This window comes from Adiantum capillus-veneris, chromosome 27 (genome assembly GCF_014529385.1).
Source record: "Adiantum capillus-veneris isolate H3 chromosome 27, ASM1452938v2, whole genome shotgun sequence".
Classification (NCBI taxonomy): Eukaryota; Viridiplantae; Streptophyta; class Polypodiopsida; order Polypodiales; family Pteridaceae; genus Adiantum; species Adiantum capillus-veneris.
This window is the reverse complement of record NC_140957.1, coordinates 23,023,069-23,040,901: the sequence shown is the minus strand read 5'-3', so window position 1 is coordinate 23,040,901 and position 17,833 is coordinate 23,023,069.

Here is a 17,833-nt window from a genome sequence, read left to right as displayed (position 1 = left end):
TTCACTACCAGGAGCTTCCAATTTAGGTGGTTGTGCTCCATCGTTTTCCCAGTTTTTTGACCCTCCCTTTTCTTGAGCTTTTTCTCTCATGGTTTTGGTCTCAACTTCTGTTGGTTTTCCTATGACTTCCTGTGGAGGATTTTGTTTTTCCATCATGGTTTGCATGATTTGCACGAGGTTCAAATAAGCTTCTAATTTAGTTGCTTCCATTTCAGGTGTTGGATAGTTTTTTCATCGATTTTTCAACGTTTGCCCGGCTTTTAACCAAGCTCGGAAAGCTTGCAAAGCTGTGTTGATTGGCTCGTAAATTTTATCAACTAAAAAAATTCAAGTCAATTTTAGTTCGAGTTCCTAAAAATCTATTGAAAGAGTGTGCATTTTTTATTCTATTTTCTTTCATATCCTCCCTTTGATCTCCTTTCACTGTTTTTGCCTCTTGAGTTTGTATCTTTTTCATCTTTCCTTCCTAGAGTTTTTGAAGGATTTGTTGGATTTATCAGATCCATTTGCAATTTCCTATTTTTTCTACTCGGCTTGTGCTCTAGTCATCACTCGAATTGGAATTATCAACCCCCCTCTGATGAACGACTCGGCACGACTTGAACTATGTTTATGATACTTTTTCCTTTGTTTGTTGAATTCATAGGATAATCTTTAGGAAAGTGTCCACCCTTGAATCCGTGCGCTCCACAATATGCCTCTATAGGTCTCACATTCTCATCCGGTTTAGGACATTCATTTTTTCAATGGTCATCCACTCCGCAGTTATGACAATTTCCATTCTTTTTGTCTGGGCATTGGCTTGGTGATCTCGCTCTCTGGTTTGCAATAATTTAAACAGGTGTTGTAATAGTGGGTACTTGACACATCAACTGGATAGGGACTGGAGTGGGTTGCTTATACCACTGTTCTTCTACTACCATCATCCACTGAAGTAGTTTCAGAGTATAGAGTAATGGGTACTAGCGTAGGTTCCTTTGCTTGTTCCTAAGACACCATGTACTTGATTGGTATAGATCTATTCCCTGGAAGTGGCAGTTTCTGACCCAATACCGATTGTGGTCTCTCCACATATATGGGTGATCTTTGCATGGGTGCCATATTTGGCCGGTATCTATACATCGGTTTCCCCTATGGTCTCATTGGCACATATTGGACATTTCCATCATATTTAGACTTGTAGGAGCACTCCTTTGTCTCATGATTTGTCCATTTTCCTTCAATGGTGCACCATTTTAACTACCTTTGTTGTCCCATAGATTGTCCTTGATTTGGTCCCTTCACTGAGCCTTGCATTGACATTCTTTGCATGTTGACATCATATCATTCATGCGTTTAAGCATGTCCTCTATAGTATTAGCAGGAACTGCATCAGCTGATCCTACTTGTGTTGTCACAAAGGGTGTGGTTCGGTCGCACTGTGTATCTTTAGCTTTGCTTTCCTCATTGAAGATCTTGCAATTATCACTCAAGTTGATCGCATCTAGACTACACGCTTCCCACGTCATGTGTTTTTTGCTATACAAAATAGCATGAAAGTATTTTTTTAATAGCCCCTCTAGAAACAGTGAGACTAGTCTTTCCTCAGTTGGAATCTCCAAATTTGGGCATCTGCCTATGTACTGTCTCATTTTATTCACACTATTTCTCACAGTTTTTTTTTTTTTTTTTGTTTGAAACTATAGATTTTGTGCCACCGTACTATGCTTTATCCCCATTTTAGAACAATTAGCAAAAAATCTCATGGCCAAAGTCAACAAGTTGGTTATTGATCTAGGAGGTATGGTCTAAAACCAAGTCAAATCTTTGCCCTCCAAGGTCATCCCAAATCCCTCAAACTGTGTGTGGAAATCGGTTATGCACTTAGCTCTCAAAACGTGTCTCAAGTTGGCCAAAAGGGTCATATGGATCCCCTGATCCGTTGTATTTTTTGACCCACTTTTGGAAATCTACTGGTCTGACTCTACGATTGTGTTCAGTACCCACTCTCTTCCTTCTACACGGTGTTTCTCCCATTAATCCCTCAAAACCAGTTGTTTAGTATATGTGACTCATGTGGACCTCTTCTTATCCTCATGTCACTCCTTCCTCCCCTGTTATAGGTGGTTTTTTTTTGTCTTTATTTCCCTATTGGCATCATTGAGGTGGCTACTTCTTACTGTGCTTCCTCTTTGATTGGCCATGCTATCATAAGTTCTAGCATTTGGATCCACATCCCGATCGGTTTCCTTTACAGTTCCCATAATCACTTCACGGATTGAGTGTCCCTTCCAACTTGATTTGTTCAATCTCTTTTGGAGTCATCATAAAAAAATTCTTTCTGTAAAATCCTTAAAGAGATGAACGAGAAGTTTTGCTAATCCCTTTTTCTTGATCTTGAAAATGTACACAATTTTCAAGGGGGAAGAAATTGACAACAAGTCAATCCGGCGGTAAGTACTCTATCCAGGGCTTCACAAGTCTATATGAACCTTAGATCTGGTTTCATACTAAGAACCAATGCATATTTGGAGAAACTTCCAGTAGAGTATCCACCGAAAAGAGTGTTAATCAAGAGGAGCACTTGGACACTATCCTTGAAGAAGTCTCAGACACTTTTTCAGGATCAACATCTGAAATGTCTTCCATTCAACTCACTCAAAAACCAGAACGACAGTACGCTATAAGCATATACTCTCTTTTTATAAGACTAATCGCCATGGAGCTTAGGTTTACCTGGATCCCAACGAAGAGTATGCTATTTGCAGTGATGACCATGGTATTGAGTTTGAAGAGGAAATCAGGGCAATCAAACAAGGAAAAATGTACATGGATAGAAATGGAACTCAATATTTACAAGTCGAAAACCCTGACATGATAGACAAATGGGGGTTAGAGGTAAACATCATAATTCCAGATATGGCAGCAAAGGAAGGACCACCAACTTTAGAATTTGAGGGATACGATCAAGTTGATCTGAAGCCTTTAAAACGGCTTAGTATGGATAATCCTAGGATCGGAGTCTCTTGTTGGGAGGATAGAAACGTCAAAGATCTTCTGTGGACTTTGCATGCCAAATCAGGACAACTAACACCCATGAAGATCATCTATATCTTCAAGATCAAAGGTAAAGGTTCAGCAGATCTACCAACCTACATGTTTAGGGATTGTTATAACAACAACTTTGTTATGATGACTCCTGAGGAGGTGGAACAAACCAAATACCAAGGGTACTCCATAAGGGATTGGATATTGCCGGGGCCAAGGACCAGAAACTATTCCAAGAGATGACCTCCTTGTGAGAGTAATGTTAAGAAACCAAAAACCACCTCATCACAAAGAAAATCAAGTGACACTAAAGCCAGTCCAGGGCTACATGAGTCACTATTTCCAACAAACTGGTTTGAAGGACTCGGAACATGACCAATTGCTAGGAGATCGGAAGTTGAACCAAATAGACGTGTTAGACCAGCTGATTTTCAAAAATGGGTCAGAAAATACAGTGGATCGGTCAGAAAATAAAGTGGATCTGGAGATCCATACGACCACTTAGCAAGCTGTAAGCAAGTGCTAAGAGCAGAATGCATATTTGATTTCCATACTCAATTTAAGGGGTTTGGAATGCCATTAGAAGGAAAAGCATTGACATGGTTCCAAAACATTCCACCAAGGTTAATCAAGGACTTGAATACATTAGCTCAAGGATTTGTAGTTGCTTGTTCCAAAACGGGGATCAAACACAATACGATAGCTCAAATCTACAGCTTTAAACAAAAACAAGGTGAGTCTATTAGGAATTGTGCAACTCGAATGAAACAATACATTGCAAGATGCCTAGAGCTAGAGATACCCGTAGAAGAAAGACTAGTATCATTGTTTCTAGAGGGACTGCTAAACAAAGAACTTCATGCTATACTATATAGCAAGAAGCATACAACCCTAGAAGAGTGTGTGCTATTGACTTAGGAGACAATTGTGATATTTTCAATGAAGAAGATGTCCCTAAGGATAACCAAAGCAAGAAAACAACACCTACCAAACCAGCACAAGTGGGAACGGCTGCTACAGCACCGCTTTCAGCCATAGAAGACATGCTCAAAAGGATGAATTACATGATGAATAACATGCAAAAAGCACCTATGAGGGGACCAGGACAAGGGACACCTCAATAAGGACAACCAATTAGGCTACAAAAATGGTGTGTAATCGAGGGTAAATGGACCAACCATGAGACCAATGAGTGCTATTATCGACCAAAGTATGATGGGAATGTTCAATACGTGCCTATGAGGCCACAAGGACAACCCATGTATAGATATCATCCTAATATGGCACCAGCTCAAAGCCCACCGATAGGTATGGAAAGACCTCAACCCGTATTGGGTCAACAACCTCCAAATCCGAGACATAATGTAGTGCCTGTAAAGTACATGCATCCAAAAAAAGTCATAGATGAACAATCACTAGTGCCTGTTACACCCTATGCTGAGCCTAGTCCATCTACAGTAATGGTAGAAGGAGATTGATATAATTCATATCCACCACCAATGGAAGAACTTGTGTCTTATACTACACTAGATCTTGCGCCAATGTATTATGTAGCAAATCAAGGTGTCAGACCTCCAATGGTAAGACGCATGATTAAGCCAAGAACTGGAAACTGTCATAACTGTGGTGCAGATGATCATTGAAAGAATGAATGCCTAGAGCCTGACAAGAACCTCAACCAGTTGAAGCTTTGTGTGTACAATGTTGCAAAAAGGGAGGACACTTCCCGGAATATTGTCCAAAAAATCCTTTTAAACAAGGGTAAAACAGTAGTGAACGTAGTTTAAGTGATACCTAGTAGCTCTTCTAAGAGTGAACCGATTGTTCCAATCAAGGTAATCACCAGAGCCCAAGCTACAAAAAAGAAACATAACTCCTTCGATGATTCACAAAATACAAAAATTTCCTCTCAGAAGACCAAAAGAAGCAAAAACAAAAGGTATGAGATGAGAAAACAAAAACAAAGGGCTGAAATCAAAGAGAAAGCAAAGAGAAAGCAAAGAAGCTATTCCAGGAAAAGGTGAAAGAAACTGGAAGCAAAGTCAAGGAAACCACCATGAAATCTGGAGTATCATTTTTGGTTGACAAAATTTTTGAGCCTATTAATGCAGACTTGGAATCTTACCAAGTGGAACTTAAAGCAGGCCAAAACATGGAAAACAAATGGAAAAACTATCCTTCTCCAGATATGGAAGCAGCTAAGCTTGAAGCTTATCAAAATTTGGTAAGAATCACGCAAGAGATGCTGGAAAAACAAAAACCCAAGCTCAAGAGTATTGCAAAACCTGAGGAGCTTGTGGTAAGAGCCAATAAAGAAAAATCCGAAGTGGTGGGAGAACCCTACCATGAAACAAAAGAGCCTGAGATTATAGTGCCGGACAGCGAAGATGCCTTAGACGGAATTCCATTTGTAGAAGAAGACTAGCCAGGACACTTATGGAAAAAAGTTAGAGAGATTAATGCTGGGAGCCTAACTCTAAAGTCAGCTCCTATAGAGGAAGTTTGGTTAGACAATCTACCTCCTGATATGGGCATGGATGTACAATCCTTGTACGGGAATTGCGGATCTGAAGCTTCAGGAAGTCTAAACCATTGACCTTGAAAATACTACCCTCTTACTTGGGAGATAACAAAGATGAATCCATAGTGTGTAAAACCACTCAAGTAAAAAGAGCGAAACAAACCATACAAGTAGACAACATTCATTCAATCATGTCTACACCCATCCAATGCACTCTTACTTTAGGAAAACTATTGAAAATCAGACCATATCTATGGAATGATATGGTCTGATTTTCAATCAATCATGACTACACCCATCCAATGCACTCTTACTTTAGGAAAACTATTGAAAATCAGACCATATCTATGGAATGATCTACAGAAAACTTTTGAGAAGGTGGGAATAACGAGGCTAATCACAAAAAAATTGGGAAAATTGAAACACGAAATGGATAACAAAGAGATTCGATCTGTTCCAATGAACAAAGTTGGAGAATACTATGAAGGGGAAGAAGAAAACACAACTCTTTTAGTGAAATATAATGACATAGAAACCATGGCAATACTGGACAATGAGGCAGGCATAGCCATAGCCAATAGCCATAGCCAAAAAAGTAGTACTGGAATTCTGGGGACAACCATCCATTAGACAAACTCGAATGAAATTGCAATTGGCTGATGGACACATCGAAAGACCCTTAGGACTGCTTGAAAAAATGATAGTTAATTCTTGTGGGATTGAATATCAACACACTTTTGTCATAGTAGACTTTGGAAAGAAACTCAATTACGAAATCATATTGGGAAGACCTTTCATGCGACAAGTACAACTCATCTAAGATTGGGGAAACAATTATCTGTACTTGAAGCAAGTGGGATCAATAACAAGGGTTAATCTAAAAGATCACACTTATAGAGATGTCATGAAAATTCCCATACAAGAATTCGATTCAGTCTCTTCAACTGAACTAAGCTTCCATCTTGGTTGAACAAAGACACTCTTATTTGGATGTGCGGAGCTTCAAAAAACGGGAGCTTAAAACGAGAAGAATGTATCTTAGAAAGGGATTGCACGGATAAAGCCTATGTACCTGAACCCTTTCTATAGCATTTGTTTGAGCCATTTGAGTGGACTCAAATTTTAGTGACAATGGATGTATGTGTAAGTACGTCTATGCCTACTCAATTTTGCAATGAGGACGGCTACAACATAATTCCCATACAAGTGATCTCAACCCTCCACATTGAAGAAAAACTTCCGAAACCCAAGGACTTGATGAAAGCTCAACAAGTCTTTTCAAACCTCTACTATGATGCGAAAGATGAGTTAGAAGAACACTCAGCTACCTCAGATAATTTGGGGTCAGAAAAAGAACATGTGAGAGCTAAGCTACTTATGAAAGGAGGGGAGGAAAATTTTTTTGACTTTCCTAACCAGAAACCGAGAAGACAAAAATGGTATAGACAAAAAAGAGACACGAGAAATTTGGAAGCTAGACCTATGCCATCAGTTTCTAGTAGTACATAGTTCCTGATGCAGATAAATGCACATGATTGCATCAAGGACAAAATCACTAGTAGATATCCTTCAAATGAAAATCCAAAAATGTTGAAAACATTGAGAAAAACGAGAAAGGAAACTCAAGAAAAACCTAAAAATCAAGACAAGGATTCAGCCATGACAACTTAAATGGAAACCACTGAAGAAGATGTTAAAGATGTAATGAGTGTTCCATCCCATTACAAGAAATATACTCTCCAAGATCAGAAAATCATAGTCAAACAAACTTTTAGAGAATTACAAAAATAAGGTGAGTCCTAGGAAGGACCTAAAAATGTAAAAAAGATAGATCTGGCAAAACCAAGAGAAGAGCCTAGACTAGCCTACATTGCAAATGATCTTACGGAAGAAGAAGAAGAGCTTTTATTAAGCTTACTTAAGGAATACAGAGATATCTTTGCTTGGTCTTATAAGGATCTCAAGGGTGTTGATCCAAAAATCTGTTAACATACCATACCCATGAGAGATGATGTGAACCAAGTAGACAAAGGCCATACACATATAATGAAACATTTGCCAAAAAGATCAAAGAAGATATTGAAAGCTAAAGGATACCGAATTCATTTATGAAATTGAACACACAGATTGGGTGTCCCCAATTGTGGTAGTACCCAAGAAAAATAGAAAATTACGAGTGTGTGTTAACCTCAAGAAAGTGAATGCAGCTACCATTGGAGAAAACTTTCCTCTTCCAATCACTGAGCATGTTTTAGAACGAGTTGCAGAAAAAAAGCTTACAGCTTTTTAGATGGCTTTTTGGGATACAATCAACTTTTGGTTGATTCCAAAGACCATCATAAAACTGCCTTTGCAACTGAATGGGGTATTTTTGCCTATCAGGTTATGCCTTTTGGGTTAACTACTGCTCCGACCACCTTTCAAAGATTGATGAGCCATGCTTTTAAAGAATATCTTAGGAAATTCTTGGAAGTATATATGGATGATCTATGTGTGTATTCATCAATTTGGACTGATCATTTTGAACACCTCAAAAAGGTATTCGAAAAATGTAGACTTTATAGGATTTTTTTAAATCCTCAGAAGTGCACATTCATGGGTAGACAAGGAAAAATTCTTGGACATATAGTGTCTAAAAATGGCATAGCTACTGATATGGACAAAATTCAAGTTATTGCTGATTTTCCTAGACGTACAACAGTCAAGGGGGTCAAGCCTTCATGGGACATTGTGGATATTACAGACGATTCGTTTACATGTACCCTATAATTTCCAAACCCATGTATAGCTTGATTACACACTTTGAATGGACTGATGAGTGTTAAGGATCCTTTATGAACCTTAAGCAAGCTCTCACTTCCGCTCCAATATTGAAAGCACCAGATTGGAATAAGATATTCCACATACATGTAGATGCTTCCAATTGTGCCATCAGATGTATAGTAGCTCAACCCGGAGACGGGAAAATTGATTTTTCTATTTCTTATGCTAGCCGACAGTTGAACATGGCAGAAAATAATTATACCACCTCCAAAAGGAAAGGACTAAGAATGATCTATGCCCTAAAAAGGTATAGACATTACCTATTAGCTAACAAATTTGTGTTCTTTGTGGACCACCAAGCTGCCTTATTGTACTTGTCAACAAGCCATGTAGCACAAGAAGAATAGTGAGATGGTTCATCATTCTTTTGGAATTTGATTTCACTACAGTTGTAAAAAAGGGCACTACTCATCAAAGAGCAGATCATTTGTCAAGGATTGTTTCAGGAGAACCACCTAAAGGAGTAGATGATGATCTACCAAATGCATATCTATTCTCCGTGGAAATGATACCTCGATGGTAAGAAAATATGGTATTTGATGACCATAGCTCAAGTGGATTCGCAAATACCACTTCCTATTACAATCGGATTAATTGAGCAATCGGTTATGTATCAATTACTAGCTGGAAAGCTATAAAGAATAAATCGAGATGGAATATTGCTTTTATGAATTAATCCTGAGGAGAAAACCCAATGCCTCAGTCAAGCACATATGACCATAGTAGGACTTCACTTTGCAGAAGATCATACTATGCGACAGATCTTGAGACTTGGAGTATTTTTGCCAACTATGAGGAGTGATGTTCATTATTTTGTGAAAAATTGTTCTCATTGTCAAAAACAAACACCCATACCTCATGTAACATTGTTCCAAATGTCACATGTTCCTAAGTGGAGTAACTATCTAGTTATTTACTTATCAATCCGAACATTTCCTGAGGATATGAGTAAACACCGTCAAAGAGAAATTGAAACTGAAGCAAGAGATTATGCTCTTCTCAGAAACCAATTGTATTGGAGAGATAAGGATCAACATCTGCGTCTTTACGCAAATGAAGACGAATATATTTCCATTATAGAATAAGCACATGCTGGATTAGTTGGAGGTTACTTTTCTAGTGAGACCACCGCAAGAGCAATCTTAATGGCAGGCATATGATGGCCAACACTTTTTGCATATGCCAAGTAGTATGTTCGAAGGTGTGATGCTTGTCAACGAGCAAAAATGCCAACCCGTGTAGATAGCGTGCCCTTAAGACCAATGATGGGGGCTATAGATTTTTCAAAATGGGAAATAGATTTTGTTGGGCCAATACAGCCACCTACTTATAGAACCCAAGCTCAATATATCATTGTAGCTATGGACTATTTGACCAAGTGTGCCGAAGCTAAAGCAACTCAAAAGAATGATGCCAGAACCACTGCCGCATTCTTATATGATTATGTGTTCAAAAGATATGGACTGCCAATAGAAATAATCAGTGAAGATAGGGGAACTCATTTCCTCGACGAGGTAATAAAGTATCTGCCTAACAAATTTATGGTCATCCATAACAAATCAGCTCCCTATTGAGAGGGGGATGTGAAAAAATAGACCCGGTGGCCTCTACACCAAGACTATGCACAATGGCCTCATCATGGGGAATACACAATAGGGGCACCACCTAGCAAGATATGCGGCTAGGACGCATACATATACACAATGAAGCATGCATGGAAAACAATTTCAAGATCCATGCCCAAATGTGGAATGGGGTGGTCGGAGAATAAGGTGAGAGGAGTGGTGAGTGAGTGAGAATGGGCTTGCTACGCGTGCATGTAGTAAGGAAGATAACGAGGTCAGGGATACATGCAAGTATGCTCACTTCTCATACAAAAGGTGGCGAATCCGCACACCTTAAGATGGAAGTAGCAAGATGATAGGAATATGAGAGGGAGAGAGTGTGTGTGTGTGTGGTGGCGAATCCGCACACCTTAGCATAAGCAGAAAAAAAATGGCAAAGAACAAGCATATACCATACTCACAATGAGATGTATCCAAAGCGACACAAAGTATGGCACCAAGATGGAGTGTGTTGATTGCTTGCAAAAGATGAATACAATAGGTAGCGTATGGCAGGAAAATGAGAAGGGAACAAGATCGTAGGAGGCATAATGGAGAGATGGGAGTTGATGGCGAGGAATATCATGAGTGTGTCCACCCTTATTCTTCTTGAAATTGTGCCTTCAACCCTAAATTACAAGTGGTGTGGAGGTGTGGTGCTCATTTTTTGTGCATGGTGATGGTGATGATGATGGTGTTGTGATTATATGATTAGGGTTCATGCTACAAGCATGTAGCACAAGAGTGTGTATGGATAGGTGTGTGTGTGTGTGTGTGTTCTCTCCCCCCCAAAGTGAGCTCTCATGGCCTCCTTATATAGGGAAGGAGGGAAGGATTTAGCAATATTTCTATTTGAGGTGAGTGTCCCACTTTGGTGACTAGGAAAATGGGGTGCATGTGACTGTGGCTCCCATCTTGTCTCCTCATTATTTAAAATACCAGAGTCAATAGAGAGAGAAAAAGAGAGAATGTTGGTAGGATGTAGAGGATAGGAAATATTTACAATAGTCTAGATTTGGATAGACATAAGCTTATTATGGAGAGAAGAGAGAGGTAAGAAAATTATAAAAGAGGTTGTCGAAGGTGGATATTTGTTGATGAGGATGGATCCTCCAAAAATAGTAATAGAATTACTCTAGACTAGCCAAGACCTCATTAAAAGAGGATTGTCTCTTGTAATCATGCTTGAAGACTTGTAGAACCATAGCCATTCTAGAAGGAAGAAAAGTGGGGATGGCCTGTGTCACCATTACACGAGAAAACTGGGGTCCACTACAAAAATCATATCTCCGTGTTCATAACTCTAAAAATTCTGAAAAAAATTGAGCTAAAAGTTGAGATCACGAGCTACATCTTTCATGTTGAACGCTCCTTCAGATTCGGGGTTCTTCTTTACTTAAAAAATTCAGCCAAATAATGTATTATTTGTGGCTGCAAAAGTCTTTTGGTGGTCCCCTTTGAGTGGACTTCTCTCTTGCCTTCAAGTGTAAGCTCCTTCATGTGTATGAAAACATGACCTAGAGTGTTGAAAAGATTGGCAATCATCTAGATGGAGGTATTATTGAAATTTGAAAGTGGGGTTGCGGTTTGAAAATGAAAACTAGTGAATAAAATATTTGGTAGAGTGGAATAATATACATACATGAAAAAAATATATTAGAAAATACTAGAATATATATATTTAATATTTTTAAGGTCAAAAGAGAGATCAACAAAGAAAGCTTACTTATTATGCTACATCGTGATTGATTAGCATAAGTATTATTTATTTAATAAAGGCTAAAACGTTTCTGAAAAAAGGAGAGAAAAAATCAAAAGTAACTTATATAATGGGAAATATTTTGATAAAAGGGCAAAAATATATGGGGGGTTCCTATGCATGGAAAAGCTTTCCTTATTAGCCCTCCCCCTAAGGCTAGAGGTATTCATGCCTCTTGCGTTGTACCTGATTCTTCTTCAATTGAGGTGGAGGAGTCTCCCTCCTCGGGGATTTCCATCATAGGTGTTTGATCAAATCTCAAAAGGTACTGCTTCAACCTCCATCCATTGACACGTGTTTTGTGGAGCCTACCATCTGCATCCATCAATCGGTAACTGCCATTGGCGTAGCGCTTTCTAATGACAAATGGCCCTTCCCATCTGGGTGAAAACTTTTTATCCTTCCTAGTGTCAAACCTGTTATCATACCGTAGGACCAACATACCTTTCTTGAGACCTTTTGCCCTAAGTCCCTTGCTGAAGGTAAGTCGACGTTGCTCTGCCTGTGCTGCATAATAGTTGATAGCATCTTCTCTGTCTAGTTGAAGCCTCTCTAGATCAAGAATGTGGTTGTGGAGATGAGCATTAGGACGTTCCACCTGCCCAGCTAGCACCCTGAGACTATCCAATTGTACTTCAATGGGTAAAATGGCTTCCTTACCAAACACCAAGTGATATGGTGTGAACCCAAGGGATGTGCGAAATGAAGTGCGATAAGCCCAAAGTGCAGCCATAAGATGCTTGTCCCAATCACTTTTGTGATTGTTTACATGCTTAGTGATGATCTTGCAGATCATACCATTTACCTTTTCCACCAAACCATTGCATTGTGGGTAGTAGGGAGTTGAGTGTCGTCGTGAGATACCTAACTTCTCCATTAGCTCTCCTACAAGGTCTCCTCTAAAACCTGGTCCCCTGTCAGAAATTATTTCAAGAGGAGTGCCAAAACGGCAACAAATGTTTTCAAATACGAACTTAGCCACTTCCTTAGCTGTAATCCGGGTGGTGGCAACTGCTTCAGCCCACCTGGTCATGTAGTCCACACCCATGATGATATAAAATTTACCTGATTGGCTCCTTGGCAAAGGCCCAATAGCATCAATTCCCCATTTCTCAAATGGTCCATATGAGATTATAGGAGTCTGTGGCTCATATGTGAGCCTCCTATCCCCTGCCTTTTGACATTCCTTGCATGTTTTACACCAATGATGCACATCCCTATGTAGACTAGGCCATACAAACCCGGCTTGTAGAATCTTTCTACTAGTGATGTCAAGTGCAAAGTGTCCTCCGCAAACACCATCATGGCAACTTGAAATGATTTCAGTGATCTCTCTAGAGAGAGGTACACGCCTAAGAATTTGATCCTTACCCTTGCAGTAAAGGCGGTATTTTGTTGCCTTGCGCACAAGCCACTGCTTTTGGCCCTTAGTAAGATCCTTAGGACACTCTCCTGTGTCCAAGAAACTCATGATGTCAGGCATAGCATCGCTACCTTGGAAGAGAGGCAGCTTCAACTTGATAGCACCCACCACTGAAACATCTTGCAACTTCTCTCTAGCTAGAGCATCTGCTTCTTGATTTTCTGCTCGAGGGACATGATGTAATTGTACAACTTGAAGTTTCCCTAAAAGTTCCTTGACTTTGCGCAAATGGCCTAGCAAGATATGATTTTTACAAGCCCAAGTTCCTTGTATTTGTTTTATTAGAAGCATGGCATCACCAAATACATTTAACCTTTGAATGCCCTGTGTCACACACCACTCTAACCCAAGAGTCAAAGCTGCATATTCTGCCTCATTGTTAGAGTGAGAATCCAAGAGATTCCCAATGGAGAAAACCTTGTCCCCTTGCTCGTTGAAGATGACAATTCCTGTTGCAGCTTTGTCCACTTTCCTCTTGTAGGCTCCATCAAAGAAAAGAGAGTGAGCCTCCTCTACCTTAGGGACTTCCAGCACAGGTGTAATATCTTGATCATTTGGCTTTATCTTTAGCTTCTTTTCATAGTGGCGATGAGTGAGAATACCTCCTAGACTGGCCCTTGTGGAGTTCTCCACTTGCATTGTGTAGTCAAACTCTTGTAGCCTTGTGAGCCATTTGGAAATCCTAGAAGAAACATCCATGTGCTGCATTACATAAGGAAATACTTCTTCCATTGTTAAGATTATGAATGGTCTAGACAATAAATAAGAGCGAAATTTGGTGGTAGCAAACATTAATGCAAGCACCATGTGCTCCACTGCCGTGTATCCCTTTTCTGATGGGGTCATCATTCGACTAGAGAAGTAGATAGGACGCATGAAAGAAGTTTGAGGATCCTTTTGCATCAATACAGCCCCAAGTGTGTCATTGCCAACACTAGGGTTTACATAAAATGGCTCGTCCCACTTTGGAGGTGCTATGGTGGGAAGTGAAGCTAGAATTTGTTTTACCTCATTGAATTGTTGTTCATTTTCTTCACTCCAAGTGAAGATCTCTTGATGGGTAACTTGTTGTAAAGGGAGAACCACTTGGGAGAGCAAGTGAATGAACCTACTCAAATACCTCACCTTTTGAAGAAAAGAGACCAATTGCTTTGTTGTGGTGGGAGAGGTCAAAGCCACCAAGGCTTGAACCTTGCTTGGGTCAGCTTCAATGCCGTTGGCCGAGATCACATGGCCAAGAAGAGTAACCTTGCTTTCACCAATGTGGCATTTCTCCACATTGAGTTGGCCACCCAAAGCTTGTAGCCTAGCTAGACCTTCATAAACTTTCTCCAAATGAAGAGAGCGAGAGCTATAGATGCAAAAGGCATCAATAAAAACACGGATTGATTTTCCAAAGAATGGCTGAAAAACAAATGTCACATATCGCTGAAAAGTGGCTGGAGCATTAGTGAGACCAAAAGGCATAACTCTGTAAGCAAAACATCCCCATGGTGTGATGAAGGTTGTCTTCTTTTGATCTTCTTCAACGATGCTAATTTGGAAGTAGCCTGAGTAGCCATCACATACCGTGTAGCGCTCATGTCCTGCTACCTCATTGAGTATTTCGTCTTGAAAAGGAAGAGGAAAATGGTCCCTCTTTGTGGCTGCATTAAGAGGCTTGTAATCAACACAAACCCTCCACTTACCATTCTTCTTTGGTGTGACTACCACTGGAGAAACCCACTCTGAGTCTTCAACAGGATAGATAAAACCGGCTTCTAGCAATTTCCTCACCTCTTTGAGTAGGGCGTCTTCTTGAATTACTCCTAGCCGCCTGAGCTTCGGCACTACAGGTTTACTTCCCTCCTTGAGCTTAATGTGATGTTGAACTACTGTGATGCCAGTGATTTTATCATATTCATCAATGAACAATGTGGTAAAATTACTTAGCATCAAAATATAATCTTTACGCTCCTTCCCACACAACTCACTAGAGAGCATTTGATGTAGCTTACTTGCTTCTACCAGAGGTTGTATACCTGGGGTCTCCCCTTGGCTTGATGATGAGGCATCAGGTTGCTCCATCTTCTTAGGGTCCTTGAGAATGATCCCCATCACCTCAATGCTACTGTCACTTTCTTCACTCACTGTTGACTCCTCCTCTGAAGCGGTTGAAGATTCACCACTAGAAAACTCATCCTCGGAGGTTTCTAGATCCATGTCGTTGTTGACCTATCTTCATGTCGTAAAGTATTGGCCTCCCTTTTGCATCCTTCATCTGGATTATGCCGGTGTCCTAGTCCTGCTTAGCTCTCATAGCCATAAGCCAAGGCCTCCCTAGAATGATAGGATAGCCCTCCCCTTTGTGTGGCATGACAAAGATGTCCACATCTACCTCGGTGTTGAATGCCTTTATCCTAACTGCATTTATGACACCAACACATTGAACTTTTAAATTATTTGCCATTTTGGCTCGGCATGGTGCCGGCCGACTCACCTCTAAACCCAAATGGTGCATCATTTTTTCACTCGTGACGCATATTTGTGCGCCACCATCGATGTAGATATTGGAGATGTGTTGCCCTTTGATGTAAGCATCCATCACTGGTAGTATGTCGTCTAGATTCCTCCCGGAGATAGCCCCAGCTATCTTTGGCTTTGGTCGCCTCGTGTTAACCATCTTTGTCGATTGTCTCCTCACCCTAGGTGCTAGGTGGAGTAACTGGGGCCAGGTGATTTTTGGGCCCTGCACAGAAACATCTTGAACCAAATCATATGGTTTAGAACATTCACCCAAAGAGAAATCTACAATGTCAATTTTACGTCGTGACTTGGACGGCTTTTTGCTAGATTCCCCTTTATTCTTCATCTTTTCTTCCTTTTGAGAAGATTCACCATGCCTAGCGCGTTTTACCCCAATGGCATCTACTCCTTTAACCTTGGTCTTATCCTCCTCCACTTTCTCCTTTCCCTTACCTTCAAGACTGATGACGCTTACTGTTTGATTGCCAACTGGTGGTGGGGGTAAGGGTGGAATGAGAAGTTGTGGTGGTGGTGGTGGTGGTTGTGGTTGAATCGGTGGTTGTAAGATTTGCACGGGTGGTGCTTGTCGTGGTGCCCTCGGTGGTGGTGGTCTTGCTCTTGGTGGTGAAACCTGGTTTTGTTTGGCTCCTTTGTTGAAATTCTGCCTCCTTGGTTGTGGACAGTAGTACATGCCATGACCATCCTCCCCACAATTGTAGCAGTGGTATTCTTGGTTTTGCCTTCGTTGTCCTCTCCCTTGCTCTTGGTTGCGATTGTGTGCATGCCCTTGTTGTATCAAATGGACTTAGAGATTCTCAAGTTGATTGGTGATTCGGTTGAGCAGGTCTTGCTTATCTTCAATTGGTTCTTGTGGTTGAATCCTCTGGGCGACTGTTGTAGGTGGTGCTAGAGGTGGTGGGGTCCTAACGGCTTCCTCTCCATCGATATTCCTGGCTTGTAGGCACAACTTCTTGTCTTTAAGGCGGGCCACTTCAACTGCTAGCTCATACGTAGCAGGAAACCTTCCCTTTACCTTCTCTTTAAGAGTTGGCCATAACCCAGCCACAAACCGATCCTTCTTTAGGAAATCAGGTGCCCCCTCATCCTCTCTTAGCGATGCAACCCATCGCCCCCATAAATCTACAAACTTTGACTCATATGATGCGTATTCCAGCATACTGCCCTGCTTCAACTCTGTCAATAATTGCCATAGTTTCTCTGATGTTGTGCCCTCTCCAAAACGCTTGACAAAGGCTGCCCTTAATAAGTCCCACCGTTCCTTGGTTTCTTGTGCCAAGGCATTGTACCATGATCTTGCCTCCACCTTCATTAGAAGTGGGAAGATGCGCAAGCGCGAAGCATCATCATCTCTCGCAGAGATGACACATGCTATTTCCAAGTTGTCTAGAAAGTCTGCAGCATCCTCGCCCACCTTACCAGTAAAGGTTGGAAATGCTACACTTGCCATGATTACTGAGAGAGAGCTAGAAAGACACACTTCTTAACTTGCAAAATTTTTTTTCTTCTTTACAAGGAGGCGTGTATACCCTATTATACTAGGACATAGATTAAAACTTCAAACGGTACATTGCCTTGTACCAAAGGTAAAACAAATGGCTGATCTGATGCCAGAACCTCAAAAAACCGCTCCCCACCCGGCATGGTGTCAATGACGTGCTGGTAGTGAATCTTCAAGTCCAATATTACCTTGATTGAGCGTACACGTGTTGGTATGTGTGATCTGTCTTGAGGTAGGTTGTCCTGATTCATGTGAAGCTTAGAGGTGCTTAGTCACTGTCCAAGCTTGTAGAAGAGGGTGGTGTTCTTTCCTGAAACAAACTCAGTAGATCCCTAGTTTCTCTAGTGAGAGTATGAGCCAATGCTTCTGTTATCTGTGCTGCAGCATCAGGTGCGACTTGAAAACTGACTATGATAATTACCTCGGTGACTTGAGTTACCCGATTCTCAAAGTAGAATAGTGTTGATTCTCTATTGTGTAGAGCCCCTTCCATTTTGTTGTTGTTGGTTGGTTGTAGGTTGCGGACATGGTTTCCACCTTCTCCTTCTTCATCTTGGCACTTGGCCTATGTATATCCACTGGGTTTGGCGCGTTGGTTGACTCTCCCACTTCAAATCGATTACCGTTACGCCTGGCACTCGAGCTTCGATGG